The 23,385-nt window shown below is 34.5% G+C and overlaps 1 long non-coding RNA gene across 1 annotated transcript; it reads right to left on the reverse strand.

Moving 5' to 3' along the window:
• Positions 1–20,823: 20,823 nt before the first annotated feature.
• LOC140012611 (uncharacterized) lies at positions 20,824–23,156 on the reverse strand. Its single transcript, XR_011819794.1, has 3 exons — positions 22,987–23,156; positions 21,685–21,747; positions 20,824–21,049 (listed from the first exon to the last, which is right to left on the reverse strand). It is a non-coding gene; the product is annotated as an uncharacterized lncRNA (long non-coding RNA).
• Between the last annotated feature and the right edge of the window lie 229 nt (positions 23,157–23,385).

A 23,385-nucleotide genomic window follows, 5' to 3' on the forward strand; every position in this document is an offset into this window, starting at 1 on the left:
TTTAGCACTTCTTGAACTAGTGTTAAATCTCAATTTTCATTGCAGAAACAACACCTTAGATAATCACAATTAATGGTACCAGATTAATCATGATTTAAAGAGTCAAAGTGCTAAATAACTTGCTCAAATCATAGCAATCAAATAACCAAATAATAAACACTAACAATCATAGAAAGTTCAACCAAACCCAAGGCTTAAACTTTAAACACACATATTAAACACAAAATCCAGAACTTGTATATTAACTAAACTTGGAATCAAATACAAAAGATAAAGAGTTTGGAAGGAATACAACCCTTGTCACATGAGCTTTCTTCCTTGCCTTCTTCATCCTCCATCTTCATCCTAATCTAGATAATAAACAAGAATGGAAAAGCTACACTACTCTATACTAAGCTAAACTAACACTAGGAAGATGAAAGAGCTACATTTCTGCAGCTTCAAGCTTTCTCCCGTAGCTCACTCTCTATTTTTTCTGCTATGGTCTTCCTATTTCTCTTTTTTTTGCTATCAACTCCAATCCCTCCTCTTGCAATGAATTTGGCTATTTAATGATGAACGGTGGTCAAGAAAATGAGGATTACATCTCCCTTTTACAGCTGGGAATGTTTCTCACATGTGTAGCATCACATGTGAGTTGGTGGAGGTGAAATTGAGTTTTCCGCGTAAAAAGCAGCCTTCTCTGACCACAATCCGGCCAGGAATCCGGCCACAAATCCGGCCAAGTTCCGGCCGGATTGCTACAGTAAATCTGGGCTGCTACAGTGATCCGAGCTGCTACAGTACCTCGGATCCACTAACCCAGAAACAGCCGAGAGTTCGGATGAATAGTGGATCCGAGTGTGGATCACTTGCTCTGTTTTTGGCCCAATTTCAACCGATCTTTTCTTGATGTTAGAGGCTGAACCAGCTCATGTCTAAAACACGAAAGTTGTAGCCTTATGCGTTATCGTTCCAATGCATCAAGAATCACCTCATTTGGATCTGTGTAGGCTGAGATATGATGGAAATACCCTTGCCTGCTCCATGCCTTGTTCCAGTTTCGACCAATAGCAATTGACTCTGTACTTCGGCTTTTTGACCTGGAAAACCTTCAAACTGGATTCAGATGTCTTCACCAAAGTTGTAGATCTATCTCTTATCTTCAAATGGGTTCAAGAATCATCCCAATCCGATCATTGTAGCTCAAGTTATAGCCGAAATACGAAAATGTGTCAAAACTGTCAAAATACACAAAATCCAAGTAAAAAGTGATAAAAACCTCATTTAATCACTTAAAAACATTTATTCACCAATTATAGCCAAAATAATTCATTTTCTTCCAATAATATAACAAAAGTGACTAAAAATAATATAAAATATCATATAATTATTACGTAAATTAGTCACTTATCAAACTCCCCCACACTTAAATCATTGCTTGTCCTCAAGCAATCCACACAAAATCAAATGCAATGATTCAAGAGGTGAAACAATATATGCATTTTTGTCAAATTTAATTCCTCATGACCTGAAAAATAATCATTATACAATTGTTCAAATTACATTAAATACTCATAATATCAAGTAAAGGAAAGATAATTATACCTTAATTCAACAAGTTAAACGTAATCTCTTACCCTAACCTAATTTTACAAATAGGCAAATCACATAGTCAATTTATAGCCTTCCTCCTCCTATAATCATCCTTTTCTCAAAATTCTACAACTAAGAGGCATTTATTCACACTAATTTTACTTAAATAGTGAGAAAGCCTTTTGACGCGAAAATCGACACTTTTAGGTGAAGATCCCCGGTTACTCAACATTTCACTTATTCAAGTTGCTATGCATACTCTTAATTCAAATACCTTTTTACGCGAAAATCGACATTTTTAGATGCCAACCCCCGGTTACTCAGCACACGAATCATTGGAGTAGAACAATTTTTATTTACTTTCTTTTCTTTTTCTTTTTTTCTTTTTTTTTTCTTCTTTTTCAGAAATAAAGGACAATAAATAGATATTCCCTCTTAGAAAATATATAAGAATAATCAAAGGAGGAGTATAACCTTTTATCAACTATATCAATCACTTACTTATAAAATTAAGTAAAGAGAAGAAATCTCATTCAACATGTAAAATTATAGGCATAATTTTCCTCACTTTACCCAATATACTTTCTAAAATGCAAAAATCCTAATTGCATAATAATCATTTTCAAGTTAAATGAGGACTAAACCTTCCAAAATACATATAACATTTCAACAATTGGAAGAATCAAACACTTAAGGTTGGAACAAATTAGCCCTTTTTGAAATAAAAATGAAAAAATTGAAGAACTTTTGGGCCATAGTGAAATATTGGACAAGATGTTAGAAAAATTTTGACGGAGTTTTCCCATATAAATGGATGAAAATTTCCTGCCAACAAACCCAATTTCAAGCAATTATCCACATGGCAAATAATTCAAACATAATTCCAACATTTCTAAGCATTTAAATCCACAAAATATCATCACATGGCAAGTAAATGCAAGTTCAATACTTTCCTCCCCCACACTTAAACTTCACATTGTCCTCAATGTGAGAAAAGGAAAACAAATAGAGAGTAAAAGAAAATAATACTCATATGAACTTGCGCAATCCGAATCCATGTCCAAGTGATGAATTTCCAACCGTATTTGAGAAAGAATGGAGAGTTCACTTGTTGCACCCTGAAAAAGACAAAATCAAAACAAATAAATTTCTTAAAAATAAAAGGTTGCAATCAACAAAATCATGCAATTCAAGGAAAAAGGAAAGATGATCAAGCATGTGGAACCATACAATGTTCAAGGGATAAAAACATGAAATGAGCTAATCCTTGCTAATCAAATATATGCATTAGTATCCAAAGCAAAGGGATGCTAATTTCACAAAATAAGCCCACCATTATGAACAAAGTAAGTTCCATTTATACATTTTATCATCAATGATCAAGTCCCCTTAAAAGTACAAAAGTAATTTCAAAATGGAGGCAAACACACCAAGCCAAAATATAAATGACCTTCTTGAGAATTCATGAAATACTAGAAACCATTGAACCACAAGGATTATAAGCGCATTTATGAATTTCATCAATTAAGGTCATCTTCAATTCACCTCTTCTTTTAGAATTACCTAAGAATTCAAGAAATCATACAACCAAGCCCCTTTTCATTCATTAGGTAATCTAAATTACTCACATGAATATCATAAACCCCCACAAAGCTAATTAAAATGCTACATTGGCCACTTAATATGCAACTTTGTCACCAAGCCAAATTAAGCATAAAATTAGCAAAAATTCACCAAATAATCACAAACTCATGAGTTAAACATCACCAATAATCATCAATAAGTTCAATAAGCACAATGTAAAGCACCAAACTTCACAAAATGAAAAAAATTCGAAATTGCCCAAAAATAAAAAAAAAAATAAAAAATGGCAAAATTCAAATGACAACATTTGGTGAAGATTTGTTACCTCAAATTTGTTGGTTGATGATTATGGATGCCAATGGTGAAGAAACCCCCAAAAATTTCACTCCAATTCGGCCTCAAATGAAGAGTTCAAAAATTTGAAACCCTTGTTCTTGCTAAGCTAAAATCCGAATTTAGACTTGTTTTTTGAAGAATTTTTAGCTATGAAATCATCTTTCAAGTGAAAAGGAAGTGTTTTGGTATAGTTGGTTTGAACATTGGATGGTGAAAAGAGTGAGTTTAGTGAGTAGTGTGTGTGTAAGTTGAAGAAGAGAGGAAGAAGAAGCTTGGGGAATCCGTGCGCGGATTCCCCTTATTGCGCAAAATTGGACAGAATCCGGCCAGTTTCCGGCCGGATATCCGGCCGGATTGTCTGCCGGATACTGGGCAGTAGCTTCGAAAAAAAATTTTTGATTGCAGAAGTGGATCCGAGCTCGGATCCATTGAATCTGCACTTATTGCAGAATTTTTGCAATTTTCAGTTTGACCCCAATTCTCCAAAATACACCCTAGATCATTTCTATGTCAAAATAAATCGTTCACGCACATGTAAAATGATCTAAACATGCATTCTAACCCCTTGTAACGAATCAAAAACAACAATTACTCAAATCGAGGGGTTGAGTTCTTTGAGCAAATTTCGCCTTTTTCACCTCATTTGGTCACTTTTGCATCTTTTTCCAAAACCTACAAATGAAAAATAACAAAATAACTCAAACTCATACTTTAAACATAAAATCACTCCAAAGTAACACGAACTTAAACAAACATTGGGTTGCCTCCCAATAAGCGCTTCTTTAAAGTCAATAGCTTGACTATATCACCTCATTTTTCAAGGAGGCTTAGTTAACGAATAATCCACCATTTTAGGCCGTGGTGGATCATTAAAAGGTGACTTTATAGCAAAAGCCACATGATCTAATGATATGAGAAATGGAAGTGACTTACCTATCCCAAGTGGTTCATAGATATTACCTTGCATATGCACCACTTGAGAATTTACCAAAGGGAATGCCATGAGAGTATCTTGAGCAGGAATACCTTTAGAACCTATACTTTCAATGCACTCCTCAAGAGGGGTGAAAAATGAGTCATTAAAACTCACCTCTTGAGGCTCAAAGTTAGTTTCAAAAGTATTATCATGTGAAATGGATATTTGCTCATTGAAATATAATTGAGATTCATCTTTTTCATCCAAATGCAATCCATTTTCACATACAACATTCACACCATTCATGCTAGGATCCTTTTGCAAATTATTAGAAGAAATAACTTCACACAATACATTCAATTGCTCATGTATTCTACCAAAGTGAGAAGCTAATTCATCTATTCTTTCCTCAATCCTATCAAAACGGTCGGAAGTTGCATTTGCTAGCTTTTCTATTGCTGAATCAAATTGATTAGAATAATTTTCTACAGCTAGCTCCCAAAAAGCATTAGAATCATTAGCTAATGGTTCATTCTCGAATTCCCAAGGCAGAGATGCATTAGCTAACCTTTCTATTGCCAACTCCCAAGATGGTTTTGATTCATATTGGACACTTTCAGGTTGGTAATCATAAAAATATGAATAATCACTATAAGTACATTGACTTTTCCAACCATACTCAGGAGAATTGCTCCAATTAGCACTATATTGATCACAACAGGGGTTGTAATGCTCTAATTCATCATAATAATCCACATTTTGTGCTTGCATACATGTATTAGTAGCATGATAACCTCCACACAAGTCACAAATCACATGATAAGAATTAAAAGCATTGACATTCCTCCCTTGCTCAATTTCATGCATAATTGTGTCCATTTGAACTTGTAACATCATAACATCAAATTTAGCCTTTAAGCACCTTAAACCATCTTCAAAAGACATACATTCATTAAATTCTTGGTTACCTCTGTTGAAGGAGCTTTGCACTTGGTAACCATCCATTGCCAATCTTCCACTTCTCAAGCATTGTCCTCCATATTGACCTATCCTCCTCATCACCTAAATTTGCTTTTAAACAACTTAAGAGCAAAATTAGTAAGAAGAATAGGTGATAAAACACATACACATATAAAACACAAAAATAACAGAAAATAACATCAAACTATAACTAATAAAATGTCTAAACTAATAAAGTTGCTCTTCACACCGATATTGCCAAATCTTCCCCGGCAACGGCGCCAAAAACTTGACGTGTGCGGAGTATACATATACAATTAAGCTCATCCTAATCAAGTTTTACATTTATAAACTCCTAAATACCCCACACGCGATTTATCGCAAGTATACGAATCGTGAGCGAGTATAGGGTATTAAGGGTCGATCCCACAAGGAAGATTTGCAATTACCGGTACTACTAAAGCTTCTCTATTATTTAGACTATCAATGAATTATAACAAATTAAAACCTACTGAAATTATGCAAGAAAATAGCAAATGAAAGCTCCTTGGGTTGTGGTATCCCTAACTACTCATGCAAGTGCTATATTTAGATCATTGAGTACTACATCTAGGCTAGTTATGGTGTAATTTCCTTATGCATTTGAATCCTACTTTCGTAGTGAATCAACTATACTCATAACTAATCCATACCTATTTTCATGGTTATGAAATTAGCTACAAGTTCATTTCTTCAATGAAATTACATGAAATGAATCACTAAAAACCACATAGGTGCACCTCTACTTTCGTGAGTGTACTCCCTATGTTTAGCACTTCTTGAACTAGTGTTAAATCTCAATTTTCATTGCAGAAACAACACCTTAGATAATCACAATTAATGGTACCAGATTAATCATGATTTAAAGAGTCAAAGTGCTAAATAACTTGCTCAAATCATAGCAATCAAATAACCAAATAATAAACACTAACAATCATAGAAAGTTCAACCAAACCCAAGGCTTAAACTTTAAACACACATATTAAACACAAAATCCAGAACTTGTATATTAACTAAACTTGGAATCAAATACAAAAGATAAAGAGTTTGGAAGGAATACAACCCTTGTCACATGAGCTTTCTTCCTTGCCTTCTTCATCCTCCATCTTCATCCTAATCTAGATAATAAACAAGAATGGAAAAGCTACACTACTCTATACTAAACTAAACTAACACTAGGAAGATGAAAGAGCTACATTTCTGCAGCTTCAAGCTTTCTCCCGTAGCTCACTCTCTATTTTTTCTGCTATGGTCTTCCTATTTCTCTTTTTTTTGCTATCAACTCCAATCCCTCCTCTTGCAATGAATTTGGCTATTTAATGATGAAAGGTGGTCAAGAAAATGAGGATTACATCTCCCTTTTACAGCTGGGAATGTTTCTCACATGTGTAGCATCACATGTGAGTTGGTGGAGGTGAAATTGAGTTTTCCGCGTAAAAAGCAGCCTTCTCTGACCACAATCCGGCCAGGAATCCGGCCACAAATCCGGCCAAGTTCCGGCCGGATTGCTACAGTAAATCTGGGCTGCTACAGTGATCCGAGCTGCTACAGTACCTCGGATCCACTAACCCAGAAACAGCCGAGAGTTCGGATGAATAGTGGATCCGAGTGTGGATCACTTGCTCTGTTTTTGGCCCAACTTCAACCGATCTTTTCTTGATGTTAGAGGCTGAACCAGCTCATGTCTAAAACACGAAAGTTGTAGCCTTATGCGTTATCGTTCCAATGCATCAAGAATCACCTCATTTGGATCTGTGTAGGCTGAGATATGATGGAAATACCCTTGCCTGCTCCATGCCTTGTTCCAGTTTAGACCAATAGCAATTGACTCTGTACTTCGGCTTTTTGACCTGGAAAACCTTCAAACTGGATTCAGATGTCTTCACCAAAGTTGTAGATCTATCTCTTATCTTCAAATGGGTTCAAGAATCATCCCAATCCGATCATTGTAACTCAAGTTATAGCCGAAATACGAAAATGTGTCAAAACTGTCAAAATACACAAAATCCAAGTAAAAAGTGATAAAAACCTCATTTAATCACTTAAAAACATTTATTCACCAATTATAGCCAAAATAATTCATTTTCTTCCAATAATATAACAAAAGTGACTAAAAATAATATAAATATCATATAATTATTACGTAAATTAGTCACTTATCACCTGCAACTCTCAGGGAGAAGTGGCTTCCCTTCTTTGTGACAAGTGAGAAGTTCCTGCGCTGAAGGAACAATTTCATCAAAGAACGAGTCATCGATTGAAAGGCCACCAAGTCGATAAAGATCCCAAAGTGTGATGGACACCACCCTAATGTGCGTATGGAGTGTATTTGTCAAGGGGTACCACTATTTGAAGAAAGCTCGCAAGATATTTTCACAGCAGTCATAGGAGAAACCCGATGCGTAGACAGCTTCAAATATGCCAGCACGTGTGAGCACTTTTTTATACCTTTCAAGGATGTTTTCGACCCATTCCCAATAATGAGAAGTAAAGCACACTTCGCCAAAGAAGGACGAAGGAATCTTCCATGTAGCTTTGTCAATATTGAATCCTACGAACGGAAGCTTGAATTTGGCTATTTCTAGATCTCTATTATGAAGCGACGAGTTTACGATGTGGCGTAATATTTAATTTCCATGGTTGCAGGAATTTGGTTAAAAAAAGAAGATAAGGGTTAAGTTGATAATTTTTTTTTCTCTTTCTTTTTCCTGCAAAACTTTGGTAATCAAGTTACCTAGTGGTTGAGTTTCAAATTCCTCGAGTGGGATGCTGATTTCCTATTAAAGTTGGACCTGACAATAAAATACAAGCAAAAGAGAGATGGGATGGTGACAACCAAATCAATTACATATCAAGGCACATTTGAGTATTAGACTTCGAATGGCAAGTAGATTAGCAACATGGATTGGTGGAGTCTTAATTGTAAGGAGTCGTGTATGCAATTACAGTGGCTAATGTATTATTTAGTTTTGTGGTGAAACTCTAAAAAGTCACTTTGATTTGTTAGACAGTTATGAAGTGCCGAGATTCCAACGTGCAAGGATTCATATACTAATTACCCACAAGCTTCGGGGATCTAGAAAGCATGTTATCTTATAATAAGTTGATGGTTCAAGTTCACAAGTTTGAGATGTGGCAGCTTAACATGCAAATTTCAAGTATTAGTCATGGTCAAGAGAAATTAAAATAAGTATGGGAATTATTGATACAGGAAGGTACGAATATTTATAAACAAAATTGGAGGTAGTTACCTTCAAAATTGTCGTAGAAGCAGCAACTAGATTTTGTAGCGGCTTGCGCAACGACTTAAGGTCAATGCGATGGAAACAATTTACGAGGAACAAGTAGTAGCCTGGTAACACTAGCGGAAAAAAAAATGAGGGAGAGTTTGCCTTTTTTTTGGATTATTGGTAAACTAATGCCTTGACCATCGAGTATTTATAACAGATATGCGTCCTATATTCAAGAAGGATTCTGGTCAAAGGTGTTTCAATTTGAGACAACGAAGGATTCATTATTGATTGAAGTATTTGTGACTTAGCAGGCTAATTTATCAAGCCAAGGAAGTTTACTCGTAAAAGGAATTGGTTTCTTCCTGTTTAGTATAATGGGACGAAGAGGAAAAAAATGTGAAGTTCTGACTCAAGGTGGTTTTGGAAAAGAATTGTTCTCGCAATTGACTTCCTTTACGAGTTGGGTTCTCAAAATTTGTGTCAGACTGTTCCTTGAGTTTCGAATATGATCAGTGAAGAAGTTAATTGTTTAGTTCATCAATGATGCAAATCCTAACTTCAAGAGATTGAATATCACAAAGAATGGAGTTAATTCGAAATAGTGGGCATGAAGCTACTACGTGAAATAATTCGGGTCGGAAATTGAGATTACTAAGTTATGCATGAATTGGTGGTATTCCATGTAGCCATCTTATATGATCAAGTCATTGCTATGAGGTTTGCAAAGCTTTAGTCCACTTATGGACTTTATTTGAAAACTAATATATCAACGGTGTTCAAATTGAAGCAAAAAAAAATGTGTCAAAACTTGTTTGTCCAAATTTTGCTTCAAGCCTTCAGCGTTCGCAAACAAGTTTCGAGGGGGCATTTGTAGACAATGAAATTTTAATTTATTCTTAAAATTATCATTGGTTTATAAATTATTTCTATGACTTATTTTTAACCAATTGGACATTGTCATATGTCATGCACGCTTGGAAGTTGTGCTATTCGGCAGCCATTCATGTTTCTCCACATGTCAAGATGAGGAGTCGTGGCTAATTAAAATTGCCATGATATATTATGCCATGTCACATGTCTATATGATTTGGCAAAATTATGGATAAATATCTAAATAATTATTTCTTTCTAAAAGAAATAATATTTAGAGTTATTTAATCCATGTAGATGTCCTGTATACTACAATAGTTTGTCCAATCAAATGGCACCATGTCATATGTTCCTATAAGTCTGGCCAATCAAGTGAATATGCCTTAGTATTATCTCTTTATTAATAAATACAAAATGAAGAGATAACATTTAAGTTGGCATAATCCTAATATGACTGCATAAATTGCAAGATAAGTAGGGTGGTATACATGTCTTCAACCTCTACCTCATACTATAGCCATAAATAGGGGTCTATCTACCAGATCAAAGGACAAAAAAAAAAAAAAAAACACATCTCATACGCTCAAGTCTTTTAAAGCTCTAAGCTACAAAGGCTGGCATCTTCAAATTCTTCAAGTCTTTCATATATTAAGACTTGAATGTTCAAGTATCTTCCAAGTTCTTCAAATCTTCCATATTAAGATTTGAAGGAATCAGTGGTTGATCCAAGAACAAGTTGTGAAGCCCTTGGATTGGCGTTCGAAGAGAAGAATCAAAGAAAACTCTCTGTAAGTTTGAGAAAATCCCAGAGACTGTACTCAAGTATTTTTTTAAATTATATATTGCATATTTGTTGTATATTTTTCTTGTGGTTTTGCAGACTTGAAATTTTATCGCGTACACATATCACTAGTAACAATATACTAAGTCAAGGCCAAAATAAATGCAAATAGAGATGATGTAAAAGTTACAAAAATAGCCATATCTTAACTGGTGCAATCACACAAGATGAATCACCATTCTTATCATTAGGGTAGCAAATATCAAACATCTTGTACCTTGTTGGAGGGCAACCCAATTCTTTTTCCTTCATATGGAAAAAGTTAGTCCGGTAACAAATTCCCATTCTTACATGTGAAATTTTAAAAAAATAATGTAGATGAAATATAAATTAGTTTACCTTCTCATAATCAATTTGAGCATAATTTTTTCGCTCGTTTTATGAGTCATTATTAATATATTCTTTTCTTCTTTTTCTCTGAATTTCTATTACTTACAACCCAAAAAATCAAGTCTTAGCCAATTTAGTTTTGAAATTAGACAAAAATGTTTGCCATGCTAGAAAATCTATAGAATGTCTCATTTTTCTGTCTTTTTACACTAACTTAGAAATTGTCCTATTTTTACACTAACTTGAATAGCAAATTTCTTGATAATAGAAGTCGAACTAGTCTCTTGCACAAAACATGAAATTTGTAGCCATTTGAGTTGACTGTCCAATGCATCATGAATTGTCTCATGTGGAGCTCTATTGACCGAAAAATTATATAAATACGTTCTACTAGTCAGAACTCTATTTTAGAGATAATAAAAATTGATGCCCGTATTTCAAATTTTTGATTATGAAAACGTATGAACTAGATTTCGATATCTTATAAGAAATGTAGCCCTAAGTCTTAATTTCAAAGTGGTTGAAGTATCATCTCTATCAAATACTTATAGTTTGAATTATAATCGAAATACCACAAGGTGTTAGAGCGGCAAATGCTTTTCTTCTTGCCACTTGATTGGATTTCACATTTTTGAGTATTTTGCACTTCATGTTCACTTGAAATCACTTCAAACCATCAAGAATAATTCAAATATCTTCTCAATTCAGTCCAATTGATTATTTAGTCATCAAAAACTACAAAAACATGAACCTTTTATGACTCAAAATCCATAGAAATGCACTTTTTTTTTACTTAAACCACAAAATAAAAATTTCACTAGAAAACTAGTTAATTCGCTATAAAAATAACTAAAATATACTAAGTTATAAAACACACTAAAAATGCAAAATAAACATTTATAAAAGAAATTGACAGTCTTCGTTTTAGGGGTCATTAGAAACAAATGGCAATGTATGCCTGTCAAATTTTTTATGCGATATGGAATCTGCTATGTTCCATCATTGAGACACTAACCAATTGAATCACTATTTTGCTCGGAAAACTGGGTCGGATGTCAACGGAAACGAAGTACCGCCAATACCCTTTAAACTAGACGACTTGAAGAGTCCACGTACATGCGTGATATTTTTGTATGGCAAGTGAAGTGCATGAACATTTGGGCTCAACTTGGAATCTTGAAGTCAACTTCTAGAGCTCGACAGTTGACTTTGTTGAGGCTTTCAACTAGAAAAAAGAAGGTGGGATTTTAAAATTCTGCATGCATATTCCTCAAAATTACATTGTAACGTTTTTGGTGCCAATGAACTTTTGGAACTCATGTGAACATTATTTTTGTTGGAATTCATTAGGGACTGAGTTGAAGTTCTAGGTTTTGTTTGCTTTTCTTTTTTCCTTTTTCCTATGGGCTCTTGTTTTGCCGTTGCTAAAGCCTAAAGGTATTGTCTTATGAATTCTGGATGGGAAACCAAACTTCACAGTTTGACCGGTTTATAATGGATAAATGGCCTTATTCACTCTAATACACTGAATGCTAATGTAATTCAATAAAGGGAAACCAATAAACAAGCATTCTACTCTAGGCAAAACCCTCAACTGATTGGCTAAAGAAACATGTGAATTGCCTCGTAGTTAGGATTAACCTTCAATACGTAATTGCAAGGCTACATCCTTAAGGTTGTAAGTTGTAACCATGTGACTTAGAGCCAAGTTGTTCCCTTCTAATCCCTATAAATTACAGGAAAAAACTTCACGTAGCATGCTCACCATACAGAATTGTCAATCTTATCCGCTACAACTAGCAAATGAAGTCTTCTTCTTCCTTTTCAGTATTATTAGTTCCTTTGTTGTTCATCCTAGTTGGCCTTGCTTCCAATTGCAATGCCACTAGCCGAGTGTTGTTCAGGCGTATGTGCCCATTAAAGCATTCAACAATGTATGTTGGGGGAGATGGTTGCCCTGACCCCGACCGTTTTCCAAGGAGTCTACCACCACGGCCACCACTGCCACCGCCGCCGCAGCCGCCACCGCCACCACCACCTCGAGTTGTACCTGTGCCAAGTAACCCTGGTCGGATCCCTGTGAACCCATGTCCACGGACTGGAAAACCACCTCGAAAGTCCGGTTTAGGAGTTGCTCGAATACCGTGTGATTAGAAATTGTTGTTATGTAGTCTTAAAACAAGTTGGCCAGACTAGAAGGTTTGCCTAGCCTGTTGAATCACGTGGTTTCCTTACATCCTATATCAATTTCCGCTTCCGAAATGCAAGAGTGAAGAATAATAAAAACTTGGCACGTATGCAGCCAAATGTTAGGCAAGAAAAAAAATAAAGTCATGATTCTGTAGCCTTCAGTTTCATTAGTTGATTCTGTGATAAATGTCGTGATTATCCTTTAGTTTATGTACTACATGTGTTGAAATACGCAACGGATCTTCTGTTTCACACCCTGTGCCACTCTCTGTTCCATTTTTTTATTATATTGCTATTTATCCTACATAAATATCATGTTTTAGTTCTTTTTTATTTTCTTAAGATCCAATAACTATTAATTGAATAAAAAATAAATACAACAGTTTCAAAAAAGTAATATATAATAGAAAATTTAAAAATATAGCAGAAAATTCATAAAAAATCTCATTTTTTATGCATTTTGATTTTTTTGAGTTTGTTAAATTTTTTGTATTATTCAGTTAATAGTTATTGGATCTTACGGAAACCAAAAAGAATTAAAACATGATATTTATGTAGGATAAATAGCAATATAATAAAAAAATGGAACAGAGAGTGGTACAGGGTGTGACACAGAAGATCCGTTGCGGTTGGAATAGCTCGTTCTTTAAGTGAAATACATTCAATACATCGTGGTCTAAGTTCAAACTTTGAAATGTTTTTTTATGTCAAATTCCAATTTTCAAAAATCACATTATACAGCGCCTAGTTTTTTTTTTTTTTTTGGTGCACTAGACACAAAGTTGATTCTTAATTAATTTTATGACGGCCAAAGCATTTGTAATTAACTTGTAAATGTTTAAAAAGTCCCAATTCCTGAATCATTTCATGTCAAACAAATTCTAATTTGATTTGGTCCACCTCACTAGAAATGATAAACGATTATACTGCTTTCAGCCCCTAATTAGAAAAAAATATATATATATTTTTAGTCACCGTTTCATTTTGTTTATCAATGTGCAGATTGCGGCAAAATGTCCTTCTTGTAAAAATTGCCTCTTTTATAGGTGATCGTAACCCATATGATTGAATCTATGATGATTGATATCCTAATTAATTATTTGACATTTTATCAATGATTGATTATCTCCTATTATTGATGTTTGATTCGTATCTTCCGTTAATTGATATTTCAATCAGTTAAATAATTAATCAAATCAATTAATTAGTCAGATATATTATTCTTTGTTATGATTTATGGCAATATTTTTCTTGATTGGACGAAATTTTAGGGATTTGAAATTTGCTAGTAAAAGATCCTCATCTAACCTATAAGTAGTCTATGATACTCCATCTATTCTATGGTGTTGTATTTTTTTTTGTTTACGCATAGGATATGAGTTTCTTTACACAAAGTTAATATTTCTTATATGGTTGCAGCGTAGAGAGCAATTGTACATGATTCAAAATTTGCTTGACGACAATAGTTAAAGGCAATTCTTTTAATATTCCATTACTTGAGTGTATTTTTCTGTACATTTTGCTTAACATGTCGCATCAGAGCCATTCCCTAACTATGCAATTGGTCATAACTTTATGGTTTATTGGGTATCTGATAAAAGTTGCAAAGATTTATATAAAATTCAGACGAATTGAATCTAGTTTGTCACGGGGTATGTAGCTTCATTGTCTCAATAATTGAGAACCTATGATTATTCCTGTGCACATGTTTTATGATAATTTGAACACCACTTGAACCTTGCTTGGTTCAAGACTAATGCTTTTGTGCCTTTATATTATCATGAACCACACTGTACATTAATTCTTTGGCTTGGTAGCAACTCTCACAATATATATATGTCTTAATACAATATTAAGATCCATGTAAAAAATTGTTGTAAGCACGGATGCTTTATTAAATTGGATTTATGCAAGATATATGTCGTCTTATATGCAATTTAGTATACTATCATTTTGTTAGTAATATTCATCACCTTATATGACTATTGAATTTTCAAATTCTTATTAGAATCCTTACTAGCATGGTTTTACTCATTGAAGATTACACATGATTCAGATGTTCTCAGTCATACATATGAGAAGATTACAACTTAAGAGGCATTTTTCTTATAATTATTGATTGCTTTCAACATCTAGTTTCTTTTGCCTCTTGATATATTCCAGTTTTTATGTGGGATTATGTAGTATATTTGCACACTACTATTATGGTTGCTTGTCTCAAATTATGATTTAAATGTTTAGTTGGGTTGCTTTCGTTAGATTGGACCAAGTGTTTTAATTTTACTTCAAAAGCTCATTGCTAAATGGTCTTTTTGTATACCTTGTCTTTGGACCCAATGTTTAACTAATGTGTCAAAAAGGGCCCAATAATAAATTTTCAACTTTAATGCTAACTTTAAAACGCCACGTTTGTGTTTTATAATGGAATCGGTATTTCTTGTACAAAGAATGATGCATGACACATAATTCGAATTTGAATTTGAAACTCAAATTTTGTATATGTGTCGTATATCCAACCATGATAGTGTATACACCGTCAGTGTATATAAGATTTACTCATTTCATATGGATTAATCTTCTATACACTGACAGTGTATACACTTTTACCATTAGATGCATGACACATAATCCGAATTTGAATTTGAAACTCAAATTTTGTATATGTGTCATATATCTAATCGTGATAATGTATACACCATGTTGATTGTGGATTTATTTTGTCAAGCCTAACATGAAAATTTAATTTCGGATTTATATTGAGAAAGACCACTTAAAATGACTAAACCCAAGTTTATACAAAAACTCACTTTCAGAAAACAAAGCTTAAATTTTATAGATTAAGTTATATTCAAGTAAAAACCATGTGTAAGTCTAAATTTCTCAAATATTCATAGGCCAAAATCCTTCATTAGTGTAGATCTTATGAATAAAATGATGATTTCTATCCAAAAAAAAAAAAAAATTGTCACACCCTAGCCCATTATGCTAGTTAACATAGCATGCCATGACTTCAAGAATAATTTCTCAAATTCATTGAGCGTTTTGCTTTAACTAATAAACGTTTATGAAATATACCAACAAAATTTAAAACTTTAAAAACTATACATAGAACTCTTGTGCAGAAATAACACTAAATATCCTTAATATGGTGGCCTTAGTTGCCATTAATTACAACATAAGTAATAAAATCAAATAGTACAATGAAGATCATCCTTACCTTTGGACTATCCAAAACGTCCTTGTTATATATCTTGTCCTCAACTTTTGTTGTCACTTTTATAACTAACTCGTACTATTTCTTTAAATCTGGAAAAATGTTAAATATCATAAAGTGAGTGAGAACTCACTCAGCAAGCTCAAGTTTCCTTTGTCGAACCACATGAATTACGTATAGTACTTTTCATTAATCATTTTATACACACATTCACATATACTATCATTATCAAATGCTTTTAATATAAAAGCAACATTTTGTAGGTGTCACATAATGTTGAAGAATCATAAAAATCATAGTTCATGGTATATTATAATTGTATCATATCATCTAGTATCATCCATTCATTTTTCAATAGCAAGTAATGGTATTATCGGTTTCTGTGTACACAATCTAATAATTAATCTTACAAGAGGGGCAACCAAGTGAGCCCACGAAACCTCAAGGGCATGCTGTGAAATTACAATCCATAAAATCATGATCAGCACTACTCCACTGAGTATATTCATGATCATAAATGAGCCATCGTGATTCTTTATTATTTAGCTGTACAATCATGCAATTTGAGGGGAGAAAAGAAAGGAGGAGAGGAAAAAAGGGATGGCAAGAGAAAGCTGAGAGCAATGAGGGGAAAGGAGAGGAAGCAAAAATGACGAAGCGACGGGAATATGTGAGGTGGTAGGAAAGGCAGAACGGGGAAACTAGAGGTGGTGGGAGAAGGACGGAGGAGAGAAGTGTGGAAGAGGATGAGGGAAGGAAAATGAGGAAAGAGGACGGAAGAGAAGGAAATGGGTGAAAGGTGGCAGCATGGGTAAGATGGTGGTGGTAGAGAAAGAAAAGGGTGGTGATGTTTTTTTTTCCCTATACTTATTTCTTGGTATTTTTGTCAAGCATATTTTGAGTGTTTTTTGGAATGTATTATTATAGACTTATATTTAAAACTAGTTTTATAAATTCTCCTCAATACTCGAGTAGATCTTGGTTTAGTGATTAAGATTGAGGTCTCAGAGCATGGTTAAGGTTGAGACCTCAGGACCTAATGGTCCTTAGTTCTAATCCCCCTTCCCCATCTCCCCTTTCTTAGATTGCACTCTTACGTTGTTAAAAAATAAAAAAGAAACTAGGGTTCTGCAATTTGAAGTTTCTAAATTTTGTTTTGCTTTAATGTGTCCCATGTGACAAATATTATTCTTATTATTTATTTCTAAGTATATGATTCTGATCATAACTTTTTGGCCAAAAGTAACTGATTTACATAATATTCAAATGATGTATTTGTTAATTAGGTTAAAATTTGCTTCCGAACCAAGTTTTGCTGCGAATTTATTTGGATAGGGTATGCTCGTCCAAGCGAGCAACGGTTTTGAGATTTTACAGGAACTTGCTCCTTTATCATCTCCAAGGATGAAATTGAAAGCAAAGGATCTTTTCATACGCGATCTTGAAAGAGGGATGGTGACAGTTCAGCGTACTAAAACCTGACAGGGTTGAAGCCTCCAACGAGACAAAATTACTATCCAAGTTTTTATTGCCTTTATCTACTTCATGCCGCTTCTCCTTTCTAATATCTGCACTAGACACCTTCACACTTTTCCCAGCAAAGTTGTTTGGAACTGATTGTACTGATATAAATTAGACAACGATAGTTCTTATACCATTTTACGATTGCAATAAAATGGAGCATTTGGCAAGATTAGAGTATTTGTTGTGCATTCGTTTATAAAAATACTTTTTTTTTCTAAGTGAGAGGACTTGACCCAAAATCTCTTACTCTCTTACTTATAATCCCTTCCACCTAATCACCCAACCCAACCCAACTCTCTCGCATTTTATAAATTTACTCAAAATGTATTTTTTATGCATTTGTTTATAATTTTACCAGAAATCAGAAAAAGAACATAAAGAAAGAGCCTTTGACACAATGGAAAAGCTAAGGAGCATCTTAACCCAATTGTCAAAGCTTAAAAGGCCAATTCTTACCTAAAACTACCAAGATAAGTTTTCTACTTCAAATCAGAAATGCTTACCAGCGACCATTAGTTGATATCCATTTCCTGACAAAACCAAAGCCCAATTCTTGTTTAGTTCTCAGCTGCAACTACGTAATAGGTACTTTCTTCTATATTGAATCGCTGTTTCCTTCTAATACTTTTGGCCCAAACGATTGCCTATTATTCTACAATAATAATCATTAATATATTCTTGTAATTTTTTTATGGTACTCTGTTTTGGAGTAAACCTTTCCTGGAATTAATGGAGTATCATGAGCCGTTCGTGGTTAATTCCAAGATATAGTTATTGTTGTCTCATATTATGTTCTACGGTAGCTTTACAGCTATCAACAAGGCCACACAACATGCTCTATAATTTGCAGGTCACTTTAGAGAGTATAGCACTCCTAAAAATATACTGATAACACTAATAACTTGAAATTTTCCTTTTTCTTCTTTGGCGCTAAAAGAATTTTTAGTCATTTACCTTTTGAGTTATTCGCGTGGAAGTGAGGCCCAAGATTACTGAATACAGCCATTAATAAAACTCACACAGAAGCCACGGTAACCCTCCAATGGCAAATGTGGAAGGCAAGGAATGCTTGGAACTTCAGCAATGACAGGTTCACTGGCAAGCATATTTCTAATAAGGCTGTGGAGGAATGGCTCGAGTATAAGAATCTGATGAACAATGGAATGATGGAAAGGGAACAGCCCGAATCAAAAACACACTGGAAGGCCACCATTAAAGAATTCCAGAACACTTATCTTTACTGATGCAACAATGGACGAGAAAAGGAACAGAGGGGGCTTAGCCATTGCTTTCAAAGACAATAATGGCAGCCTTGTCTCTACTTGGGCCATCCCAACAAAAATGAGAACAGATGCTGCCATACTAGAAGCAGAGGTAATCAGGACAGCAACGATAAAGGCTCTGGAGGAACGTTGGACATCTCTCTTTATTCACTCTGACTGTAAAGTCTTAGTGGATAGAATTAATAACAAAGGGACTGGTTCTCTCAATTAGATGTAATGATAGATGATGTTATACATTTGAGTAAATCCTTTTGGCGATGCTCCTTCATATTTATCGGAAAGAAATACAATCACACTCGTCATGGTTCGGCAAAATTTGCCACTAACCTAATAGCTGATAATCGGCGGGAGCTTGTCCTCGTGTGGCATGGGAATGAAGCCCACAATGATGTTTTCGGCTTTGCCAGTGATATGCAAAGGACAGTTTAAAGTGTATCTAGTTCTCCTATATGAAAAATGATGACCTTTTGACACCAAAAAAAGAAAAAATCACAAAATTCATAGGTTATCGGAAATTAATATCTAGCGCAAGCCACGCTAGTGTTATACTCCCTCCGTTCCATATATTTAGTCATGTTTGGGAATATTTGCTTTTAATGCATAGTACACTTCACCAAGAAGTTTTTTCTTTTGTTCCACTTTTGCCCTTAATCATGTGTTAGTCAAAGTAAAAAGTAGAAAACAAATCCATCACATTTATTTTTATGCATTATTAATGAAAGTCATAGGAGAAGTTTCAGGCCAACAGATCTTCTGCCCTACGCCCTATGTCATTCTCTGTCCCATTTTTTATTACATTACTATTTCTCCTACATAAATATCATGTTTTAATTCTTTTTTGTTTCTTTAAGATCCAATAACTATTAACTGAATAATACAAAAAATTTAACAAACTCGAAAAATCAAAATTCATAAAAAATCTTATTTTTTATGAATTTTCTGTTGTATTTTTTAATTTTCTACTATATACATTGCTTTTTTGAAGTTGTTGTATTTATTTTTTATTCAACTAATAGTTATTGGATCTTAAGAAAATAAAAAAGAACTAAAACATGATATTTATATAGGAGAAATAGCAATATAATAAAAAGTGAGACAGAGAATGGCATACGGTGTAAGACAGAAGATTCGTTACGAAATTTCAGAGTATAAAATAGTTAGAAATATTAAATATGACAAATATTTTGGGACAAAAAAAAGTATAATACTTTCGATGGCACGAATGAAGTACTAAGATCTATTTCAAACCGACAAGATTGGATGAGCAAGCAATAGGTAATTAAGATTGCCCACTGCCAGAGTTTTCAGGTTCAGCGAAGCATCACTTCCTAATTTTTGCTTCTTCCATTTCTAAGATGACCATTCTGCTCCGAATCATACGAGACAAACAGCGATTCGCGGTAAATTTGTTGGCAAGCGCCCAATCATTAAGTGTAATATTTTTGTTTATCAATCCCAAGACGGTAAAGAATGAAATTACAACGAAGTATACCATAAGAGCAACTACAACGGACATTGAAATTAAAACGGTCATTTTCCGGCTATTTTACAACAGACATTTTAGTTTTCTCCCTATAAGTACACAAGACATTTTTTTTATTTCATCTCACAATCTCCTACTCCCTTATTCATTGTCTTCAACCTCTTTACATAATTTTTTAAAATTTCAGTATTTTGTCATTATGGATGAGAATTTTAATAATTTCAGAAATATGTTAAATGCTCCAAATATAGAAAATTCATCCTCTTCAAAAATCAAAACCACCAAAATTTTCAAAATTACCCAAATTTCCCAAATTATCCAATTCCAATTCCAATGTATAATTTTTAGAAAATACCAATGTTGTAACGACCCCACCTCCCCCTAAGGCGTACCAGAGGGTTCGGCGGGCCGCCTGCCCAACTCTCGCCGGGACTCAGTCGTTCTTTAATCAAATCCAGAACAAATCACAAGAATAAATAGGGCAGCAATCCAAACTTAAAGTGGAACTTATATACATTGCTATCTCAAAAGAAAGTACAACCATCAAATGTACAAAGGTTCTCACTTCACCATACAACTAGCCCGTGCCAAGCACTAGGGCGAGAACCATTACAAAAGAAACAAAAGACCTAGACTAGGCTAGTCTATACTCTCATCCTGCTCGCCGTCCCCTGTTAAGGAAAACAAAACTAAAGGGGTGAGCTAAAAGCTCAGTGAGGTTCCAAACAGATAATCAAACAATCAAACAATCAATTCAATACATTAAACATGGAGTATCAATAATTCAAGAAACATTTACAATGGAAAGCAATAGTAACATTCATTAAAAGGATACGGCTCACAAGGAGCAATTCGTTCATTCGTTCATTCGTTCTCCTGACATTTCCCCTTATTCCTCCAATCATTTGAAAATGCATTTTTCGTTTATCAATAAACCCTCGTTCGTTCGTTCGTTCGTTCATTCATTCATTCACCCCCGTCCTGGCCGTTGGCCAGTCTCCACCAACCTACAGGGTAATACTCGAGTATACCAAACGTTCACCCAAGTCCCTAATCGCCCGACCGAGTCCGCTTCTGGCTCGAGACGACCGGTAACAAGGGGCAATGGCCAGTTCAGCCCAAAAGTCTTACATTCATGCGCAAGTAACATTTCAATTATTAAATCCTTGAAAATTGCACAGTTATTTAGGTCGAGTGCGATAAAGTACACACTCGCCTAGAAAGCTCGTTTTGGAAATCATTAAAAGCAATTAACACATTAGCAAATGATAACAACAAGCCATAAAGTCAAATAAGGAACACTCACCTAGATATGCAAAATAACGTGCAAAATATCCTTCCGGATATTACCCTTAGTCACCAATGAAACCTAAAGTTGAACAAGAGAACATATTACAGTTTATCGAGCAAAACATTTAAGGGAAACAAAGAAACCCGACTAATTAGGAGTAAAACGTGTAAAGATGACTTTCAAGTAAGAAGAGGGTTGTTTGAACCCCAGGATGAAAAATCATGTTTTAAAATGGAAAACCGGTCATGGTATTGGCCAACCAAAAGTATACAAGTTCAAATAGAAACCTAGCCCTCGAGCGAAAATTTGGGCAGCACGCCCTTTGTGTTTACCTAATTTTCCAGCCATTTTGGCTTCATTATTTTTTCTCAACCACAACCCAACATCACACATAAGCAATTCAAGTCAAGAGCCGTTCCATAGGCTCACAATATCATAAGAATAAGAATTACAACAATCACAAGTGCAGAAATTCAACTTAGCACAAGACAGATTTGACGTACGAATGCGGAAATAACATATCTGAAGCTACGCTTATCGAATTGAGACGAAAACTATGCCGTTTCGAAGCTAAGACACAGAGCTACAACATTCATGAAGATCACTTAGTCCAGTTCCTAATGTAACTTAGTCAAATTCTCAAATTACTAAACCAGAAACCAATTCGTCGGCTGTTTCAACGCAGAACACTGTAATGGACATATCTCAGAGTACACAAGTCCAAATCAGGTGTTCTTAGAGGCATTTGAAAGCTATTTCAGAATACTACAACTTTCATGTTTTGCCAAAAAGCTAAATCAGAATGGATCCTAGTCGAAAAACGTGATAAACTGGACTTAACTGATCACACGAACTGCTTGGGAAATACTTAAAACAGTAAGGGTATTTTGGACTTTTCACGTCCTACGTTACTCCGATTGAGCTGAAATTTTGTAGGCACCTATAAAATACCATTCTCTACAACTTTCCTTCTTTGACCTAAGGCCAAATCAGCCTCTAACATACAGATACAAATTCGGACAGAAAGTTGGGAAAAATTTTCCAGATTCTGAAATTTTTTGTAACCAATGGAACTTTCTCAATTTTCTTGTTCTAATCACTACCAAAACACCTTATACAACCTTAATTGCAACATACAAGCATCATACAACAAATTGGGCAGGAATTCCTCAAGCCCTAGTTCATCCTATAAAAGGGAAAAACCTCCAAATTCATCACACCCACTTGCATAATCATGAAATCAAGCCAAAACTTAAGCTAAAAACACATCTTAAAGCAAGATTCAAAGCAACAAAGATCATGATCAAATGTTGGTACCTCAAAAGCAAGGCTTGGTAGAGTGATCCTTCACCCCCTTTGATTTTTTCTTGGTTCCTCAAGCTTCCCAACTCACACTTAGTACTTTAATCGGTTTACTTTGTTTGATTTCTCACTTAGTTGTTGGATTGAAGAAGAAATGGAGAAGTTTTTCTCTTGTTTTTCCTCTCTCTCTCTCTCGGCTCCTTAGCAGAAAAATGGAGGAAGATGGAGCTTGATTTGTCTTATAAGGGAGTAAGAAGATTAAGGCTAATTGTGACCACAAATTTTTCCAACACTTGGACTAATCTTGACCACAAAATTTTTCTCTTTCTTTCCTTGCCTTTGAGCCACAATTTCTATCAAGATATAATCATGAGGGGGAAGATATTTTGCTCAATTAGTAATGAGCTTGTATGG

The sequence above is a fragment of the Coffea arabica genome, chromosome 8e (assembly GCF_036785885.1).
Source record: "Coffea arabica cultivar ET-39 chromosome 8e, Coffea Arabica ET-39 HiFi, whole genome shotgun sequence".
Classification (NCBI taxonomy): Eukaryota; Viridiplantae; Streptophyta; class Magnoliopsida; order Gentianales; family Rubiaceae; genus Coffea; species Coffea arabica.